This window comes from Hypanus sabinus, chromosome 3 (genome assembly GCF_030144855.1).
Source record: "Hypanus sabinus isolate sHypSab1 chromosome 3, sHypSab1.hap1, whole genome shotgun sequence".
In the NCBI taxonomy this organism is placed as follows: domain Eukaryota; kingdom Metazoa; phylum Chordata; class Chondrichthyes; order Myliobatiformes; family Dasyatidae; genus Hypanus; species Hypanus sabinus.
This window is the reverse complement of record NC_082708.1, coordinates 130,784,620-130,811,946: the sequence shown is the minus strand read 5'-3', so window position 1 is coordinate 130,811,946 and position 27,327 is coordinate 130,784,620. Positions and strand designations below refer to the sequence as shown.

General features: G+C 42.1%; 1 protein-coding gene and 1 pseudogene across 5 annotated transcripts in view; one reads left to right on the top strand and one right to left on the bottom strand.

The window, feature by feature from the left end:
• The window catches only part of inpp4b (inositol polyphosphate-4-phosphatase type II B), a 786,855-nt gene that overhangs the window by 666,161 nt on the left and 93,367 nt on the right, over positions 1-27,327 (bottom strand). The window lies entirely within an intron of this gene.
• LOC132390680 (Y-box-binding protein 1-like) lies at positions 18,890-20,079 on the top strand (annotated as a pseudogene).

Below are 27,327 nucleotides of genomic sequence, written 5' to 3'. Positions count from 1 at the left end.
TGGTAAGGAAGGCAAATGCAATGTTAGCTTTCATTTCGAGAGGACTAGAAATACAAGGATGTAAATGCTAAGGCTTCATAAGGCATTGGTCAGACTTCACGTAATATCGTAAGCAGATTTGGACTCTGTATCTAAGGTAGGATGTGCTGGCATTGGAGAGGGTCCGAAGGAGGTTCACAAGAATGATTCCAGGAATGGATGGGTTAACCTATGAGGAGCATTTGATGGCTGTGGCCCAGTACTCACTGAAGGTTAGAAGAATCAGTGGGGGAGGGGGGTGCGGTCTCATTGAAACCTATAGAATAATAAAGGCCAAGATAGAGTGGACATAGAGAGAATGTTTCTAATAGTGAGGGAGTCTAGGGCCAGTGGGCACAGCCTCAGAATACAAAGGCATACCTTTAGATCAGAGATGAGGAGAAATTTCTTTAGCCAGAGACTGGTGAATCTGTGGAATTCATTGCCACGGACAGCTGTGGAGGCCAAGTCATTGGGTATATTTGAAGTGGAGATGAGCAGGCTGTGGAGGAGCGAGAGTGTTAAAGGTTACAGTGAGAAAACAGGAGAATGGGGTTGAGAAGAATAATAAGTCAGCCATGATGGAATGGCAGAGCAGATTTGATGGGCCGAATAGCCTAATTCTTCTCCTATGTGTATAGTGCGCTGTCAATTATTGAACCTGCATCTCCCCTCATTCTTCTTCCTCAATGTTTTTTCAGGTCAGTTTCAGTACTTCCAACTAAAGACATTACCGTTATCACACATTCACCTCTGAACCTTGTCACCAGATGCAAAAGCTCCACAGACACGCACTTGCTATCACATTAGAAACCTATATCTCCCCTGTCAGCTTCTGCCAAGAAAGCAGCATACAAGAGGTCACTGCAGGAACCTTCAGCATTGTGGGCTATGGGAATCAGGAGATCGTGGAGATGCATGGGGATGGTAAACCTTGTTTGCTTGTACATGTTCGGACACCACTTCATCAAACACAAGCATATATAATTGCAACCATCTACAGTCAATCATTTCGCTTGCAAACTTACAATACCTCCCTGGCATCACTACTAACAGCCCTTTTTCTAAAAAGAGAATAATCCAAAGAAGGACAACACTTCTGAGGAGAATTGATCCTAAAGAATGTGCGATGAAATTTCTAAATCTCTAAGCCCAATGCAGACAGAACATTCCTTTGGCATTCAAACTACATGTGTATGTTTATCCAAGGGATCTCCTCATAGAGTATCTGGAAGTTTCTTCAAAATATTGTTGCCATCCCAGAATGCAGTTAGCCATATGATACAATCCCTCAATCCTTAAAGGCATAATTATCAATTTCATGACCAGTATCACCTACAGGACACTACTTCCTCTTTCTGATTTAATATCTCTCTGATTTATAATTTTTTATTTTCTCTGATCTGATAGTGCAATATCATTGTTTTTTGGTGTTAATGGCAGACATTCACCAGGTCCTGTTGAAGAATTATCCTTCTCTGGACTTAATATGTCATCTTATCTTAACTTGCATTCGAAAACTTCTGTTGATGCTTTGTGAGCATCGGTTAGATTCATTTCAAGAAAACTTTGATCTCACAATCTTCATGTTTAATCTCCAAGGTTTTATTGGCTAGGATTAAATGGTCAACCTTACTTTTTAGATGCTGAATTGTACAGAATTTCACACCAATTTTCAACAAGAGAATTCCTCAACCCACTCACTTCCACTTCTTCCCTGATTTCCTATCTCCTCATCTATAGCCTGCCAGAACATCTCCATACCCTAACCTTGTCATACAGGCTAAAGATCTTCTCCTTGCATCTGACCCCAGTTTTAATTGATTTCCTTCCTTATTTTCTTGTAAATCTCACCTTACAGGAATCAATTTCCATTCAGTACCATTTCAACTACAGGAAATCATGCTATGAAATATGGCATTATCCTATAACTAGGGAGACAAATTGCAAACTGATATTTCATGGAGATGTCAGATTGACCATCCATAACCCGCTCCTTTGGTGCCTCCTTTATGAACCCAACTTTTCTACCCCCCCCCCCCACCATCAATGTTCCTCTAACTTGTAATGCCAGTCTGCACAGAAATCTGTGCTGTGTAATTTTTTGCCAGTGACAATGTGTGCACACTGAATTTTTATGTGGAAGTAAACACAAAGCTATTCTGAGGATATTAAACTACCAGGTCCAGTTTGTTGTTCATTGCTTAAAAGAAACAAAATAACTGTCAATAAGAACTTTGATCTCCTCTGAGTTTTGGCTCTCGTTCATCTGCACTCTCACAAAACATACATAGCTGGTCTGTAATGAAGGATTTTCTCACCAGGGCTTTTGCACGCCGTCCATATGTGATTTGTTTGCTAAATGATGTTTTTAAGAAGTCAAGTTTCCAAATATCACTCTATTTCTCCCACTTGCACATTCTCCAGCAGGTATCACCAGTTTCTGTAATATACATAAATATTTCTCATAGCTGCACATTCCTGACTTCCTGAGCTTCCGGTGTAGCATCTCTACTGTTTCATTAAGCCATTCTGCTTTAAATGAATTAACAGTTCTGCACTTTATGCCTTTTGTTTGTCTGGAAGTCAACATAGTGAATCAATAATTTCTTCAATAAAATCCCTATAAATAAGCCAGTTCTAAAATCTGCAGACAAAACATCACAAACTCCACGTTGTCAACAGCATCGCATCAGAAACCGGAAAAGGAAATGTGATTGTGTACGATCATGAGATAGATTTATCCTGCCAGCCAGATAGAGGGTGACATTTAAATTTCTTTGTGTGCTAATAGCAAAAGGGATGTGTGCACACACCTTAGAGAAAATGTGGTCCTCCATTGAGGCTGAGCGTTAATCAATTGAAATAAGAATTTGTTATTTTGCTCTTCCTGAATTGTCCAAACTGAAACAATCCAAATTGTGGACCATTATCTATTTTAACTTCAGGAAATCATGTGTGATTAAAACAAATCTCAGATTTTTGATTGTGCATTTTGTAGAACTATACAACCCTTATGCTTTATTTTTAGACACTGATTGTCTGTCAAACAATACAATGAAGAGTTTGTTCCTTTGTCTCAATAATCAATTTGCACTGCTGGAACAGCCTTGTAAAGCCAATTCCACATCTTTAACAAGTTGTGTTCTGCACTCCCAACAAAGCATATATTTGCTGGCTAGGTCTTCTATACTTTAGTCAATACCAAGCCAATTGACAATTTTTCTATGATTTGTACTCTGCCTGGAGTTAAACTATTGTTTTCCTTTGCAATTCCTTTTGCATTACTCCTCTGTGTACTCAATTTATACAGCTTTGGTTGGAGAACAATTGACAGCAGCTATGCTGAAAGGGTTTTACACGTTCATTCAGATTTACATCTATATTTGTCCATTCATTTCATGTGCATTCACACCTTTGCTTCAAGTTAGGATTTTTCTGCACAGCCCTGGGTTTTTCACTATTATCAGAAGGATATTATCTGCCACCTGTGCCGTATATATTTCATTTTCTATGTTTCTCTTTGTTTCTTCACAGAATACTGTCAACTAGACATTCACTGAAGCATTTTGCTCAGGTACTCACTGTTCATTGCCAAAGAGATTAAATGTCACCAGAATGAGAACATCAGGCAAAGGGCTCAAACTGACCTCGAACAGATTATGGTTCTAACTGATGAGGAAAAGTTGTCCAGCAAAAGTTGTTTAAACTTGTACCTCCAAATAGGATCACCAATGGTGCTTTCTCTAAATGATTTTTTTGTTTTAGTCAATGCACAGGATGTTGAAACAATAACCTTTTTGTGGTTTGTACATGATACAACTAATTGCTGCTCAAATTCCACCGCTGGACACATTAGAGATAAGTTTTAACACTCAGTTGGTGTTCCCACACCCTGCACTTCCCATTTCTACCTCCTACCAAAGATCCACAAACCTGCCTGTCCCAGTAGACCTATTGTCTCAGCTTGCTCCTGCCCCACTGAACTCATTTCTGCATACCTTGACACTGTCTTATCCCCCCTTGTTCAATCTCTTCCCACCTATGTTTGTGACACTTCTCACGCTTTGAATTTTTTCAATGATTTTAAGTTCCCTGGTCCCCACCGTCTTATTTTCACCATGGACGTCCAGTCCCTATATACCTCCATCCACCACCGAGATGGTCTCGGAGCTCTTCGCTTATTTTTGGATTCCAGACCTAACCAATTCCCCTCTACCACTACTCTCCTCCATCTAGCGGAATTAGTTCTTACTCTCAATAATTTCTCCTTTGGCTCCTCCCACTTCCTCCAAACCAAAGGTGTAGCCATGGGCACACTTATGGGTCCCAGTTATGCCTGCCTTTTTGTTGGCTTTGTGGAACAGTCCATGTTCCAAGGCTATACGGGTATCCATCCCCCTCTTTTCCTTCGCTACATCGATGACTGCATTGGCGCTGCCTCTTCCACGCATGCTGAGCTCGTCGACTTCATTAACTTTGCCTCCAACTTTCACCCTGCCCTCAAATTTACCTGGTCCATTTCCGACACCTCCCTCCCTTTCCTTGATCTTTCTGTCTCCATCTCTGGAGACAGCTTATCTACTGATATCTACTATAAGCCTACAGACTCTCACAACTACCTGGACTATTCCTCTTCCCACCCTGTCTCTTGCAAAAATGCTATCCCCTTCTCACAATTCCTCCATCTCCGCCGCATCTGCTCTCAGGATGAAGCTTTTCATTCCAGGATGAAGGAGATGTCTTCCTTTTTTAAACAAAGGGGTTTCACTTCTTCCACCATCAACTCTGCTCTCAAACGCATCTCTCCCATTTCCCGCACATCTGCCCTCACCCCATCCGCCTGCCACCCCACTCAGGATAGGATTCCCCTTGTCCTCACCTACCACCCCACCAGCCTCCAGGTCCAACGTATAATTCTCTGTAACTTCTACTACCTCCAATGGGATCCCACTACCAAGTACATCTTTCCCTCCCCCGCTCTTTCTGCTTTCACAGGGATCACTCCCTACGCGACTCCTTTGTCCACTCATCCCCCCCCATCCCTTCCCACCGATCTCCCTCCTGGCACTTACCCTTGTAAGCAGAACAAGTGCTAGACCTGCCCTTACACTTCCTCCCTCACCACCATTCAGGGCCCCAGACAGTCCTTCTAGGTGAGGCGACACTTCACCTGTGAGTCGGCTGGTGTGGTATACAGCGTCCGGTGCTCCCGGTGTGGCCTTTTATATATTGGTGAGACCCGACGCAGACTAGGAGACCGTTTCGCTGAACACCTACGCTCGGTCCGCCAGTAAATGCAAAGGATCTCCCAGTGGCCACACATTTTAATTCCACATCCCATTCCCATTCTGATATGTCTATCCATGGCCTCCTCTACTGTCAAACTGAATCCAAACTCAGGTTGGAGGAACAACACCTTATATACCGGCTGGGTAGCCTCCAACCTGATGGCATGAACATTGACTTCTCTAACTTCTGTTAATGCCCCTCCTCCCCTTCTTACCCCATTCCTGACATATTTAGTTGCTTGCCTGTTCTCCATCTCACTCTGGTGCTTCCCCCCCCTTTCTTTCTTCCAAGGCCTCCCATCCCATGATCTTTTCCCTTCTCCAGCTCTGTATCACTTTCACCAATCACCTTTTCAGCTCTTTGCTTCATCCCACCCCCTCCGGTCTTCTCCTATCATTTCGCATTTCCCCCTCCCCCTCCTACTTTCAAATCTCTCAGTATCTTTCCTTTCAGTTAGTCCTGACGAAGGGTCTCGGCCCGAAACATCGACAGTGCTTCTCCTATAGATGCTGCCTGGCCTGCTGCGTTCCACCAGCATTTTGTGTGTGTTGTTTGAATTTCCAGCATCTGCAGATTTCCTCGTGGTTACACTCAGTTGGTATTGCAATGCACTAGAAATGACCAACCATGAGGAATTTCTTAGACAAATCTTATGCATTTTGCTGTTCTTAACACTCCCCCACCCCTCCATGCCCCACTCCCCACCCCAACCAATAACCCACCATCATATCATTGGAGCTAGAAGTATAGGGACAATAGTACAGTATTGGTTAACCATGTCTCCTGCCCACTGTATATAAATGGCTACTCAGATACATGGGAGGTAAGTAGTCCCACACTAATGCATGTACTATATTTTTTGGTGGATTTGTGCAGTTAGGTGTTTGTGAAAATCACCAAACAATTATCTCCAGTGGAACATACAGTGTGGGTTTCTTTCTTTACTATTTTGTGAAGTAGTGTCAATGCCGTGGCAAGATCTGGAAGAACTATAGTTTTTCATGAGATTATAACTGAAAATGATCAGAGTTCCATCAGATTTAGGAGTTATCTCACTTAGATGGCTTCTTCAGCCAGTTGCAGTATATTTTCATCTACTCATAGACTTAAATAAGTTATTCCCTTTTCACAAATCACATTTCTTTTATAGTGTTGATGTAATCTTACTAATGTTCAAGCAAAAACTAGAATGCTATTTCACTAATTACATAAACAATGCTGAAACCTTTGTAATACAATAGCCTGGAATATTTTCGATTATGGTTTTGCCCAATTCAGTAGGTTGATTTATGAGTACTGTAATGTATGGGTCTATTTCTTTTAGAGCAATGACCCACCCTCGCCTTAGCACTACATACTGATCTGGTGTCTGCATATGCACGTTGTTCTCCCTCCCTCCTGTGAGCAATGTGAATACACCAATTAAAGCCATCACCCGTGTGTGTGCTTTTATTTAACTGATATGCAGCTTTACGCAGACACAACACATTGGCGACAAATATGAACTTGAATGTCAGAAAATATCACAAACAGTTACAGCATGATTACAGGATGAAATAGCAAGAGTTAAACAGTACAGAGAATGCCGTCATGGATGCCAATGAACATGTGAGTAGCAGTGAAAGACGTGAGCGCAGTAAAGTGAAAATAACATGCGAAAGCTTCAATCAGAGAAGTTTACAAATTTGATAGCATTAATGAAGACTGGGAGTTGTGTATCGAGAGAGTTAAACTGTATTGTAATATGAACAAAGTGAAGGCGCAAAAGAAAGCTGCTTAGCTTCTTAGCTTAATGAGTGCAAGAATGTACAGTCTCTTACACAACATAGAAACCCTTGAAAAGCCAGCAAGTGTTCAATGAATTTGTTACAATTTTACAAAATCACTTGAGCTCTGAATGGTAGGCAATAGCTGAGAGATTTAGATTTTACAATAGGAACCAGTCAAAAGATGAAAACATTTCTGAATGCTTTGCAGAACTGCGCAAACTTCCCCAGTCCTGTGACTTAAGAGGTGGATGTTCTGACCCATTAGGGGTCAGGCTCATATACGGCATGCACCGTCAAAACACTCAAAAGAGGCTACAGTCCAAAAGAGACCTAACCTTAGAACGAGCATTGACCTTTGCAAAATTATTACAGACTACAGCAGAACTACAGAAAAGAATGTTAGAATGGGAAATGCACAATGGTGCAAAAAGCCAAAGATGCTATTGGAGTGGCAAATCCTCCCGTGATGCAAATGACTGTTGAATCAAAGAAAAAGTCTGCAGAATGTGTCACAGACAGGGTTACATAGAGAGAGTGAGCAAGGCACACAAAAAGCACAACCAAATGAAAAGTCTCAAACACAAAACTAAGCAAATGTATAATAGGCATCCATTAGTCTCAAGTGACCATGGATTTGCACCTTGGAAGGTTTCCAGGGCGCAGGCCTGGGCAGGGTTGTATGGGAGACCGGCAGTTGCCCAAGCTGCAAGTCTCCCCTCTCCATGCCACCAATGTTGTCCAAGGGAAGGGCAAGGGCCAATACAGCTTGGCACTGGTGTCATCACAGAGCAATGTATAGTTAGCGTTGGCACTTAACCAAGTGGTTAAGGCATTGGTCTAGTGATCTGAAGGTCACTAGTTTCAGCTTCAGCTAAGGCAGCTTGTTGTGTCCTCGAGCAAGGCACTTAACTCCACATTGCTCTGCGATGTCACCGGTGCCAAGCTGTATAGGCCCTTGCCCTTCCCTTGGACAACATTGGTGGCATGGAGAGGGGAGACTTGCAGCTTGGGCAACTGCCGGTCTCCCATACAACCCTGCCCAGGCCTGTGCCCTGGAAACTTTCCAAGTCTCTCGAGACTAACAGATGCCAAAAGTTACCAAATGGAAGACAGAATCAGACAACACAGAGTCTGCCAAAGGTGAACTGTCATGTCTAGAACTGCAGTGTTACTGAAGCAGATCGCAACATAATATGGATCATAATAGATGTGTCTGGTGTAAAACTGAAAATGGAGCTGGATACAGGGTTAGTTTTGTCTATAATTCCAGAGGCTGTCTACAACAGACTTCTTTCTAAGATACTATTAGAGAAGGCTTCAGTGATGCTAAAGGTGGAAAAGTGTCTCCCAAAAGCAAACTGAAATGTGATGTATGGAGGCCAAACACAACAGTTAGAGCATTATGTGTTGAAAAGTGGAGGGCCAGCACTTTTTGGACATGAATGGTTGAGGAAAATCCAACTAGACTGGCACTCAATCAAAACTCTCAGTGTGACATCAACAGGCAACGGCCGCCCAAACGGTAGCACTAACTAGAGTCTGGCAAAGCTGCTTAATGCTAATGAGGTGGTGTTTGAGAAAGGGATTGGTAAACTCAAAGGCATGAAGGGCAGAATTGAACTGGATGAAAAAGCAACACCAAGATTCCATAAAGTGCATCCAGTGCCTTACACATTACATCGTAAAGTGGGTGAACTGCAGAGCTTGGAGGCAACTGGAATTTTCTCCAATGTTGAGTCAAGTGCTTGGGCCATGCCCTTTATCCTGGTGATCAAGAAAGGGAAGGCCGGAGCCTTCGTATTTGTGGGGATTTCAAGGTGAGCATCAACCCAGTCCTGCATACTGTGCAGTTCCCCTGCCACAAATACAAGACACTTTTGCATCTTTGGCAAGTGGGGAGATGTTCTCAAAGATTGCCCTGCCACAAACCTGTCTGCAAATGGAGCCTAAGGAGTCAAGCATGAAGTTCCTCACAATCAACACTCACAAGGGACTGTTCCAGTATAATCATCTTGTCTTTGGTGTCTTATCAGCTCCAGCAATCTGGCAAAGAGCAACAGACCAAGTGCTCCAAGATATCCCAGGAACATAATGTCACCCTGATGATGTCATTGTGACTGGCAAAAGTGATGAAGAGTGCCTCCAGAACCTTGGTAAAGTGTTTATCTGGCTGAGTGAGCATGGTCTGTGCTTAAAGAGAGAGAAATGCGTTTTTCAAGAATGAAATCTCATACTATGGACATGCCACTGATGAGCATGGTTTACATACAGTGAGTCACAAGAGAAGATTGAAGCAGTGCTACAGGCACCCAAACCAGAAAATGTGTCACAACTCAGGTCATAATTGGGCCTTGGAAACTACCACCAGTTTCTCCCAAACATTGTTACAGGGCTGCACCCATTGAAAGCACTGTTACAGACAGCAGCAAAGTGGTAATGGTCCAAAAGATTTGAAAAAGCATTCGAGGAAACAAAGAGACTAATAACATCAGATGACCCGATCACCCATTATGACCCATCTCTACCCATCAGAATGGCATGCAATGCATCCCGTTATGGCACTGGCGCTGTTCTATCACGCATTATGAAAGACGGATCTGAACACCTGATTGCGCTTGTTTCAAGATCACTGACAAGTGCAGGACGCAAATATACACAGATTGACCGAGAGGCCCCTAGTCTAGTATGGGGAATAAAGGAGTTACACCACTACCTCTACTGACAAAAGTTTACATTAGTGACAGATTACCAGTCCCTTGTGTCCATTTTCAATCCCAGGAAGGGAATTCCAGTGATCTCTGCCACCCGGTTGCAATGTTGGGCACTTCTCCTATGTCACTCTAATGACATAGAGTTCAGGGGTACCAAACAACACAGCAATGCTGATAGCTTGTCATGCCTTCCAGAGTTGCCAACTGAAGAAGAAAAGTCTATCAGTGCCCTTGCAGCAGTGTTCCACACCACATTGCTGGACTGGTTACTGGTAACAAATTCCGGAATACAAAGAGAAACAAGGAATGACCCAATATTGTCAAAAGTCTATGAAATCACCAAGGATGGCCAGCTCATGATATCCTATGTTTCCATAATTCTCAGCAAGATGAGACTAACTGTCAGTATGTCAAAGAATGCTGATGTGCATATCTCATGCTGTGGTTCCCTCTAAACTATGTACCAGAGTATTAGAAAATCTGCACGAAGGACATCTGGGTACTGTCAAGATGAAGCTTCACCTGGAACTACATGTGGTGGCTGGGAATAGATATACAGATCGAAGACTTGGCCAAAAGCTGTTTGGAATGCCAAAAAGTTCAAAATGCACCCCCACAGGTACTATAACACCTTTGGGAGTGGCCGTTGTCACCATGGCAAAGAGTACATATAGACTTTGCTGGGTCTTCATGGACTCCATGTTTCAGATTGCAGTAGATGCTCATTCAAATTGACTGGAGGTTATACCAATGAAGTCAACCACCTCAGCAAAGACTGCCTCTGCTTTGAAGACTAGCTTTACCAGAAACAGCCTACCAGAACAAACAGTGAGTAACAACAGACCACAATACGCGTCAGAAGAATTCTGACTGTTCCTGAAGAAAAATGGCATCAGACATTTCAAGTCAACTCCTCACCACCCAGCAATGAATGGGTTAGCTAAAAGGTTTATCCAAATCTTCAAGAAGTCTATTAAAGTGACAGATAAGGAGGGCACTTCTCTACAACACAAGGTGTAAATCTTCCTTTTTCTGTGTAATGGAACTCTGTTCATGCGATGACAAATCAAACCACTGTCATGTTATTCATGAACAGGAACCTGAGATCTCAGATGGACCTCCTGAAACCAGATCTCTAAAGGGAAATGCAGAATAAATAGTTCACCCAGAAGCAGCAAAGGTCTTCTAGATTGGAAAGCAAGTCCTAGGACATGACAAGTGGACACCCAGTAGGATAACTACAAGAACTGGACCACTGATGTACACAGTAGATGTTGGAGATCAGACTTGGAGACCTCATGTGGATCAGATACTGGATGCTCAACTGAAGAACACACCAGAGTCGAATGAATCCAACAAATTACACATTACAGTCACCAGACTTGCCTCTTAGGAATGACGTCACTGACAGCAACATGACACCAGAAACCAAAAGCGTTCTCTTAAACAAGACACCATCAAACCTGATGCCACTCAACACTATCCTGAAAGAGGCACTATCCTGAAAGAAGCAGAGCGCCACCCAGAATGCTGAACCTTTATAACTGTGAAGTTATTATGGACTGCTATTGTGAAAGCAGGTTTACTTGGAATATGGGTTTATGAAAGGGAAATTCAATGTTTTGTACATACTGTATACAGTTTTATTGTCTGTTAATCTAACGGAGGAGGAACTGAAATGGGTGGATCTATTTCTTTTACAGCAATGACACCCCCCCTTAACACTACCTATTGATCAGATGTCTGCGCATGCACATTGATTTCTCTCCCTCCCATTGCAATGTGAATACACCAATTAAAGCCATCACCCACATGCATGCCTTTATTTAGGGTAACCCATGCAAGGCTTATTGAGAAAGTAAGGAGGCATGGGATCCAAGGGGACATTGCTTTATGGATCCAGAACTGGCTTGCTCACAGAAGGCAAAGAGTGGTTGTGATTTTGTAACTTCTCCATTAGTTTGTTAAATAGGACTTCAATTATCCTAAGGAGGCAGGAATAAGTTTGCAATGTTACATTGAGTATCTGGCCCAATTTCCACCAAACAGACGTACTCTTTACACCACCGCATGACTTCATTCCACACATCTTCCCCCTTGCCCTCTATTTCATATTCCTCTCCTTTTTCTGTACAAACTGAAGGTATCCTGTATCTTATCATAACCATGGCAGAAGGCCTGATAGTGTGGGCCATATCCTGCAGTTGAATCCCACACAGAATACTAGGGGTGTCAGCACCCACAAGAGCAACTATGACAGTAGGAGATGAGCAAGTGCCACCACTGTCAGGCTGTCTGCTCAACCTACGATTATAATGAGAGCTAGTCAAGTGAGATGGGACTGCAGCAGCTGAGGAGTTGTGCTCCAGTTTGAGGTTGTGCTCTTGCAGGTGCAAGATCAATAACATTCAGCATGTCAAGGGTTACAACGTAATTCACAGAGCCTACCTCCTCTTCCCTAAAAGCTGAGTTAGGAGAGTCTAGCTAGAGATGGTGGAGCAAATGCACCTTCTTCTTAAAATTGTCTAACAACAATAACTAATTAATGTTTCAATGCTGTTATGATCCCAGCCCCCTCCTTTGTGAGAATCGCAAGAGCACCCGTCAAAAGGGGGGGGGGGTCAGTAGACCCAGTAGGAGAGAGAGAGAGAGAAATGTGCCAAATTGCACGTTCCACCCGGGATACAGAATAAGACGACAGCGACTATTGTCTCATGGAGACCACATGAAAAGCCCTCGGGCAAGGTGGGCTGGTTGAGAGAGAGATTGCATCATCCCAACCTGATTGATACCTGCGACCCCGTGAGGAAGTATAAAGGAGAGTCTCAGGGGGACAGCCCTCAGACGCACCAAGAAGACAAGAGAGAGTGTTCCCGCAGCAGTGGGAAGCCATTCTGAAGGAAGCCACGTGCGTTAGATTCCGGGATTGGAATTTGTGGCTGGAATCACAGAAAACCGCTTTTAACTAACATCGGGGAGAGGAAACCAACACTCCCCCCCCACCCCCCAATTTCATGGAAGCCTCATCAAGACTCGGCAAGTTCTTTCTCTTCTCCCCAATCTCTCTCTCTCGGTCGCCCCACGTGAAACCCAGCGATTTTCAAAGGGCTGAGGCCTGCAGCCTTCTGAGTGACTTTTATATTCCCAACGGGCAATCTATTAACCCCTAGACAACCGTAGAGCTCACTTCTTAATGATGATTATTACTAATACCCGCACTTTAGATTGAGTGTTGACGATGTGCACTATCTGACTGTATGTATTAACCTTACTTTTGTGTCCCTTTATAAATAAAAACGTTTGAAAATAGTGACATCAGACTTCAACGGACCTCTCTGTCTTTGCTGGTAAGTTCTCCAGTTACGGGATTCGTAACAATGCAAACAGCTGCATCTGCATACACGTTAATACTCCGTTCTCAGACTGACATTCAAGATTGTTTGGGGACTTTGACGCAGCTTCCCTAGCAATGTGGTGTGCCACTCTCATACTCTTATGTCAGACAGGGAGGTGGTACCAACTGATACTTCACTCTAAGCATCAACGCCAACAAATTCAGCACCTAAAAAGCTTGCATTTTAACCAACAAACATTCTGCTGGAGAAACTCAGTAGGTCAAGCAGCAACTGAGGGAAAGAAATTATCAACCTTTCAGATCAAAACCCTGCATAAGAACCTTCCAATCTGACCCGAAGCATCGACAGCTCCTTTCCTCACCCAGAGCTCGACTCACTAAGTAGCTGCAACAGATTGTTGCTCCAGATTCCAGCATCTGCTGTCTCTTGTATATCCAACCTTGCCTTTTAATTTGGTTTTGGCTCAATACGGAATTGCCATTTTGAGGTCAGGAAATCCAGAAAAATGTGTTGCCGAAAAATTCAAAGTGCTTTTAATTTCTTCTTGAATGCTTCCCTTATCGCAAGGCCTGGCTCTGACTACCAGGGAATTTTTACAGCTCAAATCCACGGCCAAATGGCTTGTGTGGGGAATAACACTTCTGATTGGGGGTAGAATGAGATCACAGCTGTGATCCACGACTGTAGGAAGTAATTTTCAGAGGAATTTGTCACGATGAAGGAATGCAGGGCACACATAATTTCTACCATGTACAATGTACACAATTCTGTACACAGTAGAATAGACATCATACCGATAAACAAGGGTTTTCTTTGTTACCTCTGCTGTAGTGGAATTAGTGGAGGAAGTGAGGTAGGGCTCGGATGATGGAGGAGAGAAAGTGATGGGTTTCCTGTAGAGAAGACAACGGAATAGACTCAGATAGGGAGAATCTGGTCTTGGATCAAAGGCTTCAGGGGATGGAGTACTGAAGAGCCAAAAATAGATCAAGCAGAATATATCAAAAGATGACCGGTTCATTCTTAGTATTTATCTGAATAGTTGTGAGCTACATTAATTATTTCAAATAATTTACCGCCTTCATCAGTGTTTTGCTCCCATTGACAATAATTACCAAGAATGAAGATGCCAAGATTACTAATTCTCCCTTCCTTAGCTCACTTCCATTGTAACATTGGCCACAGACAATAAATAATATATGGAAGCCTGGTAGTCAGGCTTTGTCATTTTTGGCTTGCTGTTAATAATTATCATCAACAATCTTGAAAATTCCTCAGCTTTTTTGCTTATTTATTTATTTGAGATACAGTGCAGAACAGGCCCTTCCAGCCCTTCAAGCCACATCACCTAGCAATCCCCTGATTTAATCTTACAAAGACCAATTAACCTACCAATCAATATATCTTTAGACCAGCACATCTTTCCCTTTCCCCCAGTTTCTACCTTTCCAAAGGGATCCCTCTCTACACAACTCCCTTGTCCATTCATCCCTCCCCACTGACCTCCCTCCTGTCACTCATCCTTGTAAGCAAAACAAGTGCTACACCTCCTCCCTCACTACCATCCAGGGCCCTAAACAGTCCTTCCAGGTGAGGCGACACTTTACCTGTGAGACTACTGGGGTCATTTACTGTGTTCAGTGCTCCCGTGTGAAATCCGATATATTGGTGAGACCTAACATAGACTGGGAGACCGCTTTGCTGAGCATCTACACTCCATTCACCAGAAAAAGTGGGATCTCCCAGTGGCCATAGATTTTAATTCCATTTTCCATTCCCATTCTGATATGTCCCATCCACAGCCACCTCCACTGATGAGGCTACACTTAGGTTCAAGGAATAACACCTTATATTTTGGGTAGCTTCCAACCTGATGGCATGAACATTAATTTCTCAAACTTCCAGTAATGCACTGTACCCCCCCCCCCCTTCATCACTTCCCATTCCCTTATCCCTCTCTCACCTTATCTCCTTGCTCGCCCATTGCCTCCCTCTGGTGCTCTCAATCTCCCCCCCACTTTTCTTCCTTCCCTGGCCTTGTGTCTCTTTCACCAATCAACTTCTCAGCTCTTTACTTCATCCCTCCCCCTCCAGGTTTCACCTATCACCCGGTGTTTCTCTCCCACCTCCCCCCACTTTTTAAATCTACTCCTCAGCTCTTCTTTTCTCCGGTCCTGCCGAAGGGTTACGGCCTGAAATGTCAACTGTACACTTCCTAGATGCTGCCTGGCCTGCTGAGACCCCCTAGTATTTTGTGTGTGTTGCTTGGACTTCCAGCATCCGCAGATCTCCTCTTGTTTGTTTTCATCTTTGGACTGTGGGAGGAAACCGTGGCACCCAAAGGAAAGCCACGCAGTCATGAGGAGAAAGTACATACTCCTTACAGGCAGCGGCAAGAATCAAACCCGGTCACAGGGTCACCGTGCTGCCCCAAGTAGGTAATAGGACACTGTATTGGCAACTATGGAAAACCTGTGGTTCATCTTAGAGAGAGAATCCTACAAAGTCAATACTAATCTAGGGCAAATAAAGATGAGATCTAGTTCAATATAATGAGCTTTGACCTAACTCTACACTATTGCTTTTTTTCAGTTCAAGATACCTTCTTAAGAACAAGATCATTAATTGAAACATTACTAAAAGACATCATAATAAAAACAACTAGATTATTGACAGCACAGTGGTGCCAGGAGCCTGATCACCACACCACTCTGTGGAGAGGCAAGCGGAGAAGTTTGGTGTTGGGCAGTCCGGGAGAACTGTGTGGCCACTCATGCTGAGAAGATGGAGCTCGGGGCTGCACACTAAATCATATGTGTCATTTGAAATTGAGTTATTTTGGGGTGGGAGTATTGACATGCTAAGGTCTAGGACATTTCCTTTTTGCTTTTGTTTTTACTCTTTTGACATCCAGGAATTTGAAACACACAATGGATTTCATGCACCATAAAATTGCTCTAATTAGACTGCAATGGTAGACCTCAATCCATCAACATCACAATTATCATGTCAAATTCTTATTTTGCAATACAAGCTATGCAAACATTATACTTAGCCTGTATTCATTTTTTTTTACTGATTATGCAAATGTTTGCTAATCAATCAACATATAAATATTTCTCTCCATGCCTATTTAGCACAATGGATTTTGCAATTAATTAATATTTCTCAGCACACGTAACTTCACTTCCCCACTCATTCAATGACAACAGTCTCCATTACACCAATACTGCTATGTTTTGCCACTTCAAAACATTAGACTAATTCAAAGGAAGACACAGGAGTCTGAAACGTGGGTCTAACTTTGAGTTTACTTTAAGTGAGACACAGACATACGCAATTCACTTATTTATACATATAACCTGTAATGAATTTATTTAAACAAACAAGAATGCTTAATTAACTAACATATATACAAGACTACTCAAACATTACTTAAACAGAGCAAATACTCCAGCTTTAATATGGAAAAACATCTTAGATGACTACAGGGCACATCACACAACAACATGTACACCAAAACAAATTATAACAAGAGAGAACAGGTAGTCAAAAGCATTTTCAAAGTTTTTAAGTTCTATTAAAGAGAGACAGAGACAGCTAGATATATATATAGTAAGAGAAATAGAAAGAGTGATAGAGAAGAAAGAGACAGAGATATTAAGACAGAGAGATAGAGAAAGAGAGAGGGAAACTAATCATTCAAATCAGAAAAATGGAAACATGAACCTCTGAGCAGGTGTGGTGATGGAGGAAATTGCAGAGTTAGGAAAGAGGTACAGTGACAGTAGACAATACATTTTTCTCTATAACTTCTATAGAACTTCTGGAGTTCATTTGCCTCCACTGCAATGATGCGAGATAAATAAGTTTCATGGGAAATTGGGCGTTATGCTCCTACAAGAACAGCCCAATTAGACCATAAGACATAGGTGCAGAATTAGGCCAATTGGCCCATCAAATCTGTTCTGCTGTTCCAGCATGGCTGATTTATTCTTCCATTCAACCCCATTCTGCTGCCTTCTCCCTGTGACCTGTGATGCCCTAACTAACCAAGAAAAGCTTACAAAAGGTTCAGAGAGCTAAGTAATGTTAGAGATTATAACGCTAACAGGAAGGAGCTTAAGAAGGAAATTAGGAGAGCCAGAAGGGGACATGAGAAGGCCTTGGCGGGCAGGATTAAGGAAAACCCCAAGGCATTCTACAAGTATGTGAAGAGCAAGAGGATAAGACGTGAAAGCACAGGACCTATCAAGTGTGACAGTGGGAAAGTGTGTATGGAACTGGAGGAAATAGCAGAGGTACCTAATGAATACCTTACTTCAGTATTCACTATGGAAAAGGATCTTGGTGATTGTAGTGATGACTTGCAGCAGACTGAAAAGCTTGAGTATGTAGATATTAAGAAAGAGGATGTGCTGGAGCTTTTGGAAAGCATCAAGTTGGATAAGTCGCCGGGTCTGGATGAGATGTACCCCAGGCTACTGTGGGAGGTGAGGGAGGAGACTGCTGAGCATCTGGTGATGATCTTTGCATCATCAATGGGGACGGGAGAGGTTCCAGAGGATTGGAACGTTGCAGATGTTGTTCCTTTATTCAAGAAAGAGAGTAGAGATGCCCAGGAAATTATAGACCAGTGAGTCTTACTTCAATGGTTGGTAAGTTGATGGAAAAGATCCTGAGAGGCAGGATTTATGAACATTTGGAGCGGTATAATATGATTAGGAATAGTCAGAATGGCTTTGTCAAGGGCAGGTCATGCATTATGAGCCTAATTGAATTTTTTAAGTATGTGACTAAACACATTGACGAAGGAAGAGCAGTAAATGTAATGTATATGGATTTCAGCAAGGCATTTGATAAGGGCTATCTGAGGTTACAGCGGGGCATTGATAGGATACAAAACTGGGCTGAGAAGTGGCAGATGGAGTTCAACCTAGACAAGTGTAAAGTGGTTCACTTTGGTCGGTCAAATATGATGGCAGAATGTAGTATTAATGGTAAGACTCTTGGCATTGGGGAGGATCAGAGGGATCTTCAGGTCTGAATCTATAGGACGCTCAAAGCAGCTGCGCAGATTGATTCTGTGGTTAAGAAGTCGTACAGTGGATGGAGCTGGTATTGAGGGATAGGTCAGTGTGTGGCACACACTGTGAAACCACACAGAAGAAGCTCCTGTGTGAAAAAGACCTTACATTCGAGAAAGCACTAAACATCTCAATATCATTAGAAGTAGCCACACAAAGTGCTTCACAGATACAACGAAAATCTCTGAAATATGTTACGAATAAAATGTCACTGAACAGAGATGAAGAAAAGAAATGTTATCATAGCGGGAACAGGTCGCATGATCCTGATGTTTGCTGGTTTAAAGACAAGGAATGCTGAAACTGTGGCAAACAGGGCCACACTGGCAGAGTATGCAAAGCTAGTACACAGCAGGAAAAGGACAAAATGCAGAGAAACAAGAAAACTCAGAAAGGAAAATAGAACAATGTACACAAAATGAAAGAAAACAATTCTGATGAAAACAACTCAGACAAAAGTGAATTGTCTTGTCTGCAACTTCACAGCGTGAAAGACATAGATGATCGAAGAGTAATATGGATCACTCCGCAAGTGGCAGGCGTGAGACTGAAAATGGAGTTGGACACAGGCTCAGCTTTAACAGTGATCTCTGTACACGACTACAAACGACTGCACAGGACAGAAAGTGCATCCCAAAGGTAAAATTAAAGTGACAATGACCCACAGTGACAAAACACAGCTGCTGAACCTCCATGTACTGAAAAATGTAGGACCACCGTTGCTGGGATGTGAATGGCTCAGGAAAATCCAGTTGGATTGGCACACCATCAAGGCACTAGTTGTGTCAGCAAAGGAGGGCAGCTCAGTGGAGAAGATGTCCACAGCTCTCCTCTCACCCATTGTCGACTATTACAATGAGGAGGAGGAGGAGCTAGACAGCATCGACAGGGAGACAGATATTGCCAGTAAGCAGGATGATGAAGACTATCTGGAAGTAAGAAGCAGATGTACCAGGAGAAATTGACATCTCTGAAAAGACAGCTACAGCAGTTACAGGAAAGCACTTTGCAGGAGTATCAGAAAAGGATGAAGAAACTAGATCAACAATACAAGCAAGGAATATGAAATGCAGAGCTTTTTCTGCAACTGGGGACAGAAGAAATGGAAAGGAATTATATTAGAGAGAAGAAAGAAGCGGAGAGAGTGCAGGAGCCCCCACCTCAGACCGGCCTGTGTCACAACCACCTCATGCAGCCTGTCAACACTATGAGCGAGGCCGAGACAGAGCAACAATCCAACAGCAGCAGCAGCAACAGCCAGACAAACCCAGATCCTCCGGGGAGAAGAAAGTCATCGCAACAAAGGTTCTTGGAACAGTGAAGTGGTTGAACATATGAAATGGATATGGATTCATCCACAGGAATGATACAAAGGAAGACGTGTTTGTACATCAGACTGCTATAAAAAAAGAATAACCCACGGAAATACCTCCACAGTGTTGGAGACAGTGAAACTGTGGAGTTCAATGTAGTGGAAGGTTGAAAGGGTGCAGAAGCAGCAAACGTAACTGGTCCCAGAGGAGTTCCAGCCCAAGGAAGCCAAGGTGTCACGGACAGAAATAGTTATCTTCGCTGCAACCCCTACCACCGAGGTCCACCACATAATTACCAACAGAACGTTGAAGGTGGAGAGAAAGGAGATGGAGCAGGGACAGCAACAGATGGAGAAAACCAAGATTATCAAAATCAGCAACATCGCCCTCCTTACAGAAGACAGCGTTACCCACCTTACTTTGTTCGTCGTCGCTATGGTTGCCGCCCACAATATAGCAACCAGCCCAGGGAGAAATTACTGAGGGTGATGAAACCAGGTTGCTGGGGAAGAAGCTAAACTTAACAGAGGACAAAATCTATTCCATTCAAACAGAACAGCTTTCGTACAAGGTAAATCTTGAACCAATTTTTTTCCTCCATTGAGATTCAAACTCTTAATCCTTTGTGGGGAAGTTTCTTTTGCTCATATATAATTTGAATCCTCAGCTAAAGTGTCTTGTTTTTCACAAAGAAGTTGGGAAACAACATCAAAACAGAGGCGAATTCTGGCAACAAGCTAAGGTTTCTAGTGTATTTTCACTCTTGTGCTGAATGTGCATCTGAAGGAATTCTCCCTCTTGAGCCAGACAGACAGCACTGCAGGTAATCCTTATCAGCAAAACTACTTAAAAACTACTTACAGCAGCTTAAGAACAATGGAACGAGCAACAGGATTCCGATCAAATGCTGCACCAAATGGTGAAAGATTACTGGTAAAGTACTGATCTTTCTGTGAGTCATTGGATTGCCCTGACTCTTGAATAACTAGCAGAGACAGCAGATCACCAACCATTTCTTTTGTTGATGGCAAGTCATCTCTGAAACAGACCATGGAAATTCCTTATGCTCAGAGGTCAACTTTTCATAACTTTTATATGGAAATCTATATTAAAACAAACAAGTTTATTGACAGACGTTACTCCGAGGGGCAGAGAAGACCTCCCCTCCCAAAAGACTTGAGTTATAATTATTATTATTACATTACTTTGTTATCATTTCATATTATTAAGTTACTAATTAAACAGTGGGTGGGCGTTTGTATATTAAGGGTACACATACGATATTTGTTTAGCATAAAAAAGTTGATACACTTTTTAAATAAAAGGGGATGAGTGTACCATATAGCCCAATGTATAATATGGGGCTATTTTATGTCATAGTAACACGTTATTGAGCATGCACTATTGGGCACGTATTGATCTGTATATGTGTTCAGTTTTAGTTAGTAAAGAACCCTGTTAACGTAGCTCCACTCTCCAGCGTTTTTATTAATGACATTGTTGTGTAAACGGCCACATACACAACAGACATCATGGTTTGAGGCCTAGTTCTCGCTACAACAAAGGCCAAGTAGTTCCCCTATCATCTGATTCCCAGAACCACTCTTGCGATTTTTGAATTTTCTCCCCAGTTAGAATATAGTCTACATCTTTATTTCCTCTAACAAAGTTCATGACTATACACTTCACTACACTATATTTCATCTAACACTTCTTTGCCCATTCTTCCTATCTGTCCAAGTCCTCCTACTGACTCCCTACTTCCTCAACACTACCTGCCACTCCATCTATCTTTGTATAATCTGAAAACTCGGCCACAAAGCCATCAATTCTGTTATCCAAATGATTGACATTTAACAAGAAATGAAGCAGTCCCAATACTGAGCCCTGCAGACCACCACGTCACCAGCAGCCAATCAGATTAGGCCCCCTTTGTTCTGACTCTTTGCTTCCCGCCAGTCAGCTAATCTTCTATCCATGTTAGTATTAATCCCATGGGTTCTTACCTCATTGAGCATACACGTGGGGCACCTTATCAAAGGCCTTCTGAAAAGCCAAGTAAACAACATCCACTGACTCTTCTTTGTCTAGCCTACTTGTCATTTCCTCAAAGATTTGTCAGGCAAAGTTTCTCCATAAGGAAACCTTGCTGACTTTGTTCTACTTAATCATGTGCTTCATCCTTAATAATGAACTCCAACATCTTCCCAACCACTGAAGTCATGCTAACTGATTAATAATTTCCTTCCTTTTGCCTCCCTCCATTTTTAAAGAGAGGAGTTTTATTTACAATTTTTCAGTCCTTGGAACCATTCCAGCATCTAATGCCTCCATAATCTCTTTAGTAACCTTTTTCAGAACCCTGGGGTGCAGTCCATTTTATCCAAGTGACTTATCTACCTTCAGACCTTTTAGCTTCCCAAGCACCTCCTCATTAGTAAGAACAACTACACTCACTCCTGACTCCTGACACTCTCAAATTTCTGGCACACTGCTCGCGTCTTTCACAGTGAAAACTGATGCAAAATGCTTATTCAGTTTGTCCCCTATTTCTTCATCCCCTGTGACTACTTCTCCACCATTATCTTCCAGTAGTCCAATATCCACTCTCACCTTTCTTTTACTCTTTATATATCTGAAAAACCTTTAGTGCTCTCTTTAATATTTTCAAATACTTATCATCATATAGAGTCATAGAAAAGTCTCTCTCTCACATAAAAGTCTCTTACGTATCAATATATTTTATTGCATATAAAAGCCATTTAATTCAGCCACTCTACAACACAGATAGGATTCATGTGGAAATTCAATGATATAATTTTATATTTAAAAATAAAATCACATATTTTATAAGATTAAGAATCCCAGATAAATAGTTCATAAAACTGGTGTATTTACTGACATGATTTGCCTATTTTATCAAGAAAATTACTATTATAACAATAGAAATGGCAATAAGAAAGAAGGTTGTGCATCTGTGGAATTTGTTGCTACAGGCGGCTGTGGAGTTATTGGGTGTATTAATGGCAGAGATTGATAGGTTCTTGATTCGTCAGGGTGTGAAAGATTACAGGGAGAAAGCAGAAGAATTAGGCTGAGAGGGGAAATGGGTCAGCCATGATGAAATGGCAGAGCAGACTTGATGGGCTGAATGGCCTAATTCTGCTCCCATAGCCAATGGTCTTATGGTCTATTTATTTATTTCTGGAAAGTGGATGTCTGGGCTCTGGGTGATATCAACTACTACACTCTCATCAGACCACATTTTGATCTATGAAGTTCTTACTTACTCAGTTAAGCCCATCACCTCTACTGAGACAGTCTTTCAAGATGTCCCCAGGTGTAGCCAGCCCATCTTCAAAGATCCTTCCTCTCCCAGAGATTAGGTTTTTTGTGTTTCATTTGTTCTTGTGGTACAACTGGGTTTCACAGAATGGGGTTGCTAGCCCCATGCCCAACCCTCCTCCCTTCACAGCTGGGCGTGGGAGAACAGTGGTGGAGCTCAATGAAGTTTGGAACGCCAGAAATAGTTGGTTTCGGTCAGCACTCAAGAGGGAGTATGGAACTGGGTAATATAATTTTGAGCCCCAAATGCTTAATCTTGATAATTATTCCTAAGAGTAACTGGAGATATATATCAAATATAATGATTGAAGACGTGGTGGTTACACTTGGAGGAGATGTTGTCAAGAAGGTTCTCTAACAGTCAAGAACGAGGTGAAAATCTTTTGGTTACAGTGCTTTGTTAGATGTTCATCACAGTACAAATCAGTCAGGATCGCCCTGTACCAGCAAGAAAGGCAAGTAAAGAAGTAATAAAGGAACTTGGGCATATGCTTTCTTTTATACTGCAAACCAGTCTGAAACAGTTTAGATAAGAAACTTGTGAACCAGTACTGACCAAGTCACACTTCAGCTTTGCAAAGAAACTACGTAAGTATAGACCAGGGGTCGGCAACGTTTACCACTAAAAGAGCCAATATGGACCCATTTCCCACAGAAAAGAAAACACTGGGAGCCACAAAACGAAATAACACTGCATACAACGGGTTTTTTTTGCCTTTATGCTATGTATAAACAAACTATAACGTGTTGCATTTTTGAAATTGATGAACTCCTGCAGAGAAAACGAAATTACATTTCTGCATGCAACAAAAACATTTTGAACTCCGAAAAAAAGACGTTGGGTTGAAGGTTACTACATAGGTAGCCTACCTTGGATCGAAGAATTAAAAGAAAGCGCGCACTGGCGGGTGTCAGGCATTGGCAGTGGTGATGTATATTAATAGCGATAAAAAAACACGTTGTAGCGATGTAGCGCTACACGCAGCGCTAAAATAAAGACTGCAGTCAAAGGTAACTTTATTCGAACAGCCTTGCTTTAAAGCCTCCCTCAACCCGTCCCCATGGGCGCGGATGCTCCAAAAGACACGTACTCACAAACCCCCGTAGGCTATCTCCCTTAGTCGGAACGGTGGCTAATTGTTCGGATGTGCCAGGAAACGGTGTCTCCGCAAAGTACAAGATCACCATAATCTTCAAATTTCGAATTACATTTCAAAAGCTAACAAACCACGGGGAGCCGCATCACAGAGATCAAAGAGCCGCATGTGGCTCTGGAGCCGCAGGTTGCCGACCTCTGGTATAGACCAAACACAATATGCCAGAAAGTGATTATACAAACGCATAAGCAAGTGAAAAGAAAACTAAAATTACAAGGAAAAATGCAATTAAACAATCTGGACCTTAATCCAACAATTGTCTTGATCACATTTCCTCACATCCTAGAGGATTAGCGTGTTCTTGGTCATTCATGTAAAAATACATAGTGGGAAGGTGAAGGCAAGAACTCTTGAGAAGCAGGGAAAGCTGAAGAACATTAACATCATTCCAATGGCATAGGAGGATTTCAGGTGGAAAGATATACATTTTATTTTGTTTAAAAGTGATCAAAGAATTAACAGATCATTTGTTCAAACTAGCAGGTGTGAAAAAAAATTGTAATGAAATTGACTCACTGCTTGAAATGAAGATACTCTCAGCTAATCGACGTTTCAGGATACAAACAGCAAATAAATAATCTAAGCTAATTTATGGACAATTTAAATGCTAGTTCAGATCAGAGGTGAGAGCCGATTTCACTCACTCTCTGCAATCTTCACGCTTTTCTTCAGGGCACCGGGGTCTTTTGCTGTTCCGTTGTTTGGTCCATTTAAACACCAGCCCTAATAGACTGAAAAGACAGGGTGTCAGTCAGGGCAAGACCCAATTATGCTCGTTCTCCGTGATGGTGTTGAGTCTATGAAGACTGCCACGGCTGCTGTGTTCTATGCCCGCTAGTATGATGAACTGCTAAGTGAGGCTTTGGGCTTACTCTGGGCTGCTCCGTGCTTTGGATCTGACGACTCAATTTTGGCTCGGAATACTGTTGTTCACTTCAATTGTGCGCATGATTGGTACTTTTTGTTTCTTTCTCTCACACATCAAATGTTAGTCTTGAGTTCTCTCGGGTTTCTTGCTTCGTGGCTATCTATGAGCAAGCAAGTCTCAAGTGATATATTCTTTGATAAAATTCATCTTGAAACTTGAATCTTGATGTGCCAAACATCTAAATTTACAAATTTCAAAATGGGAAATATACCACAATATGTGCTCGTTTTCTACATGATGTAAATTATTAATGGTGAGTCGCAGTATGGCACAAAGAAAAAATGGCTACAAAGTGGAATGAAACATCTAGACCAGGGGTTCCCAAACTGGGGTGCAACAAACTGGGGTGTCCTTGAGTGACGAGTCACGAGTCATCACTCAGCCAGCTGCCAGTGTGCCTTGAGAAGTGGTAGTAACGTTTGTCCCAAGCACACTCCAGTCTCCCGCTGCCTGAGTCAGCGTTGAGGATTCTCATCAGTGTTACCTGGGAAGTTACACCTCAGAGTCGAGGAGTCTCATCATTGTTAGCTAGAAGGTTACACCTCGGAGTTAAAAATCATCTCATAATGCCAAAATTTTTATATATCCCAAATCAACCATCAAGTAACAACTTTGCGTTAAAACCAAACCTGCAGTTATAAAATTATAAAGTTTTAAAAAGCCGCATTTTGATAAAAAGCAGCTGAAGTCATTCATTCATATTTGTCTCAATGCATTAAAGAAGTTTTTGAATTTCAAAGGTTTTTTTTCTCTTAAAAGGTTTTTTTCTTGAATCGTTGATAATTTTGAATTATGTTAGTTGAGGAGGTATCATGGTTAGCACCGAGGATTTTGAATCGTGTGATGGGAGTTCATATCTCCAGTAATCATCAGAAATAGGTGTGTAAATTCAATAGAGAGTAGCCTAATAATTTGCGTCGCGTCCCCGTAGCATTTCCACCTGATGATTTATCCTGGCTTAACCGCAGATAATATCGTAATATAATATTCGAAAGCATATTTCTCATGATACTTTGCTATAGGCATGTCTGGTTGAGTAAAGCGGTCATCCCTGACTTAGTCAGATAGTTTTTCTCATAGTTCATATTTTTCCCTTCATTGACCCTTCATCATGTCAAAAAGAAGGAAATGTAATGATGACTATGTGTGCTTTGGTTTCACTTGCACAACAGGAGATGATGGCTTGCAAAAACCCCAGTGCATTCTTTGTAGCGTTGTGTTTTCCAACTCAACTCTGAAGCCATCCAAGCTTCAAGAGCACTTCAAGAACAAGCATGGTGGAGCTGATGTTGAAGGACATGATGTTGGGTCATTGAAAATCAAAGGAGCTAACTTTGATTCACAAGAAACTCTTCCAAAATTAGGTTTTGTTTCTTTTGAAAAACCATTACTTCTTGCTTCATACCAAGTGGCATATAAAGTGGCCAAATCCAAGAAGCCCCATACAATTGTGGAAGATCTCATCAAGCCATGTGCACTGGAAATGGCAACAATTATCTTGGGCAAAGAAGCAAGAAAAAAATTTGAACAGGTGCCCCTATCAAATAATGTCATTCACAACCGAATCAGTGATTTGAGTGAAGATATTTTGGACCAAGTCATCTCAGATGTCAGAGCTAGTCCTCTTAAAATCTCTATTCAGTTGGATGAGTCAACCAATATCTCCAGTTGCAATCAACTCATCACATTAGTGAGGTATGTCAATGATGGTGCTGTGAAGGAAGATTTCCTGTTTTGTTAAGATCTGAAAGCAAACACAACTGCAAAGGATGTGATGCAGCTGGTGAAAGACTTCTTTGCCAAACATGATTTAGATATCAAACTCATTGGTTCTGTGTGCACTCAGGGCACCTGCAACGCTTGTAAATAAATCTGGCTTTTCTGCATCAATGAAAAAGGAGATTCCAGACTTGCAAGTTACCCATTGTTTTCCTCATCGGCATGCTTTGGCATCGAAAACATTGCCTCCAAATTTGAAGAAAGTCATTGATACTTGTGTGAAGATCATCAACTGGATCAGGGGGCGTGCTTTGGACCATCGCATCTTCAAATCATTTTGTGAGGATCTGAGAAGTGAGCATTCAGTTTTGCTTTTCCACACTTTGTCCGTTGGTTGTCATGAGGACAAGCTTTAACCCGCTTCTTTGAACTGCGGGAAGAAATCAAAGTTTTTCTGGAGGAGTGTGAACGTGATCTGGTTGGGGCAATGGAATAACAGGAATTCGCCCAAATGCTGGCTTACTTAGCTGACATTTTCACTCGTATGAATGACCTGAGTGTTTCTTTTCAAGGAAAAGGGATAAACATATTGAAGGCTTATGAAAATTTGAATACCTTCAAAGAAAGGTTAT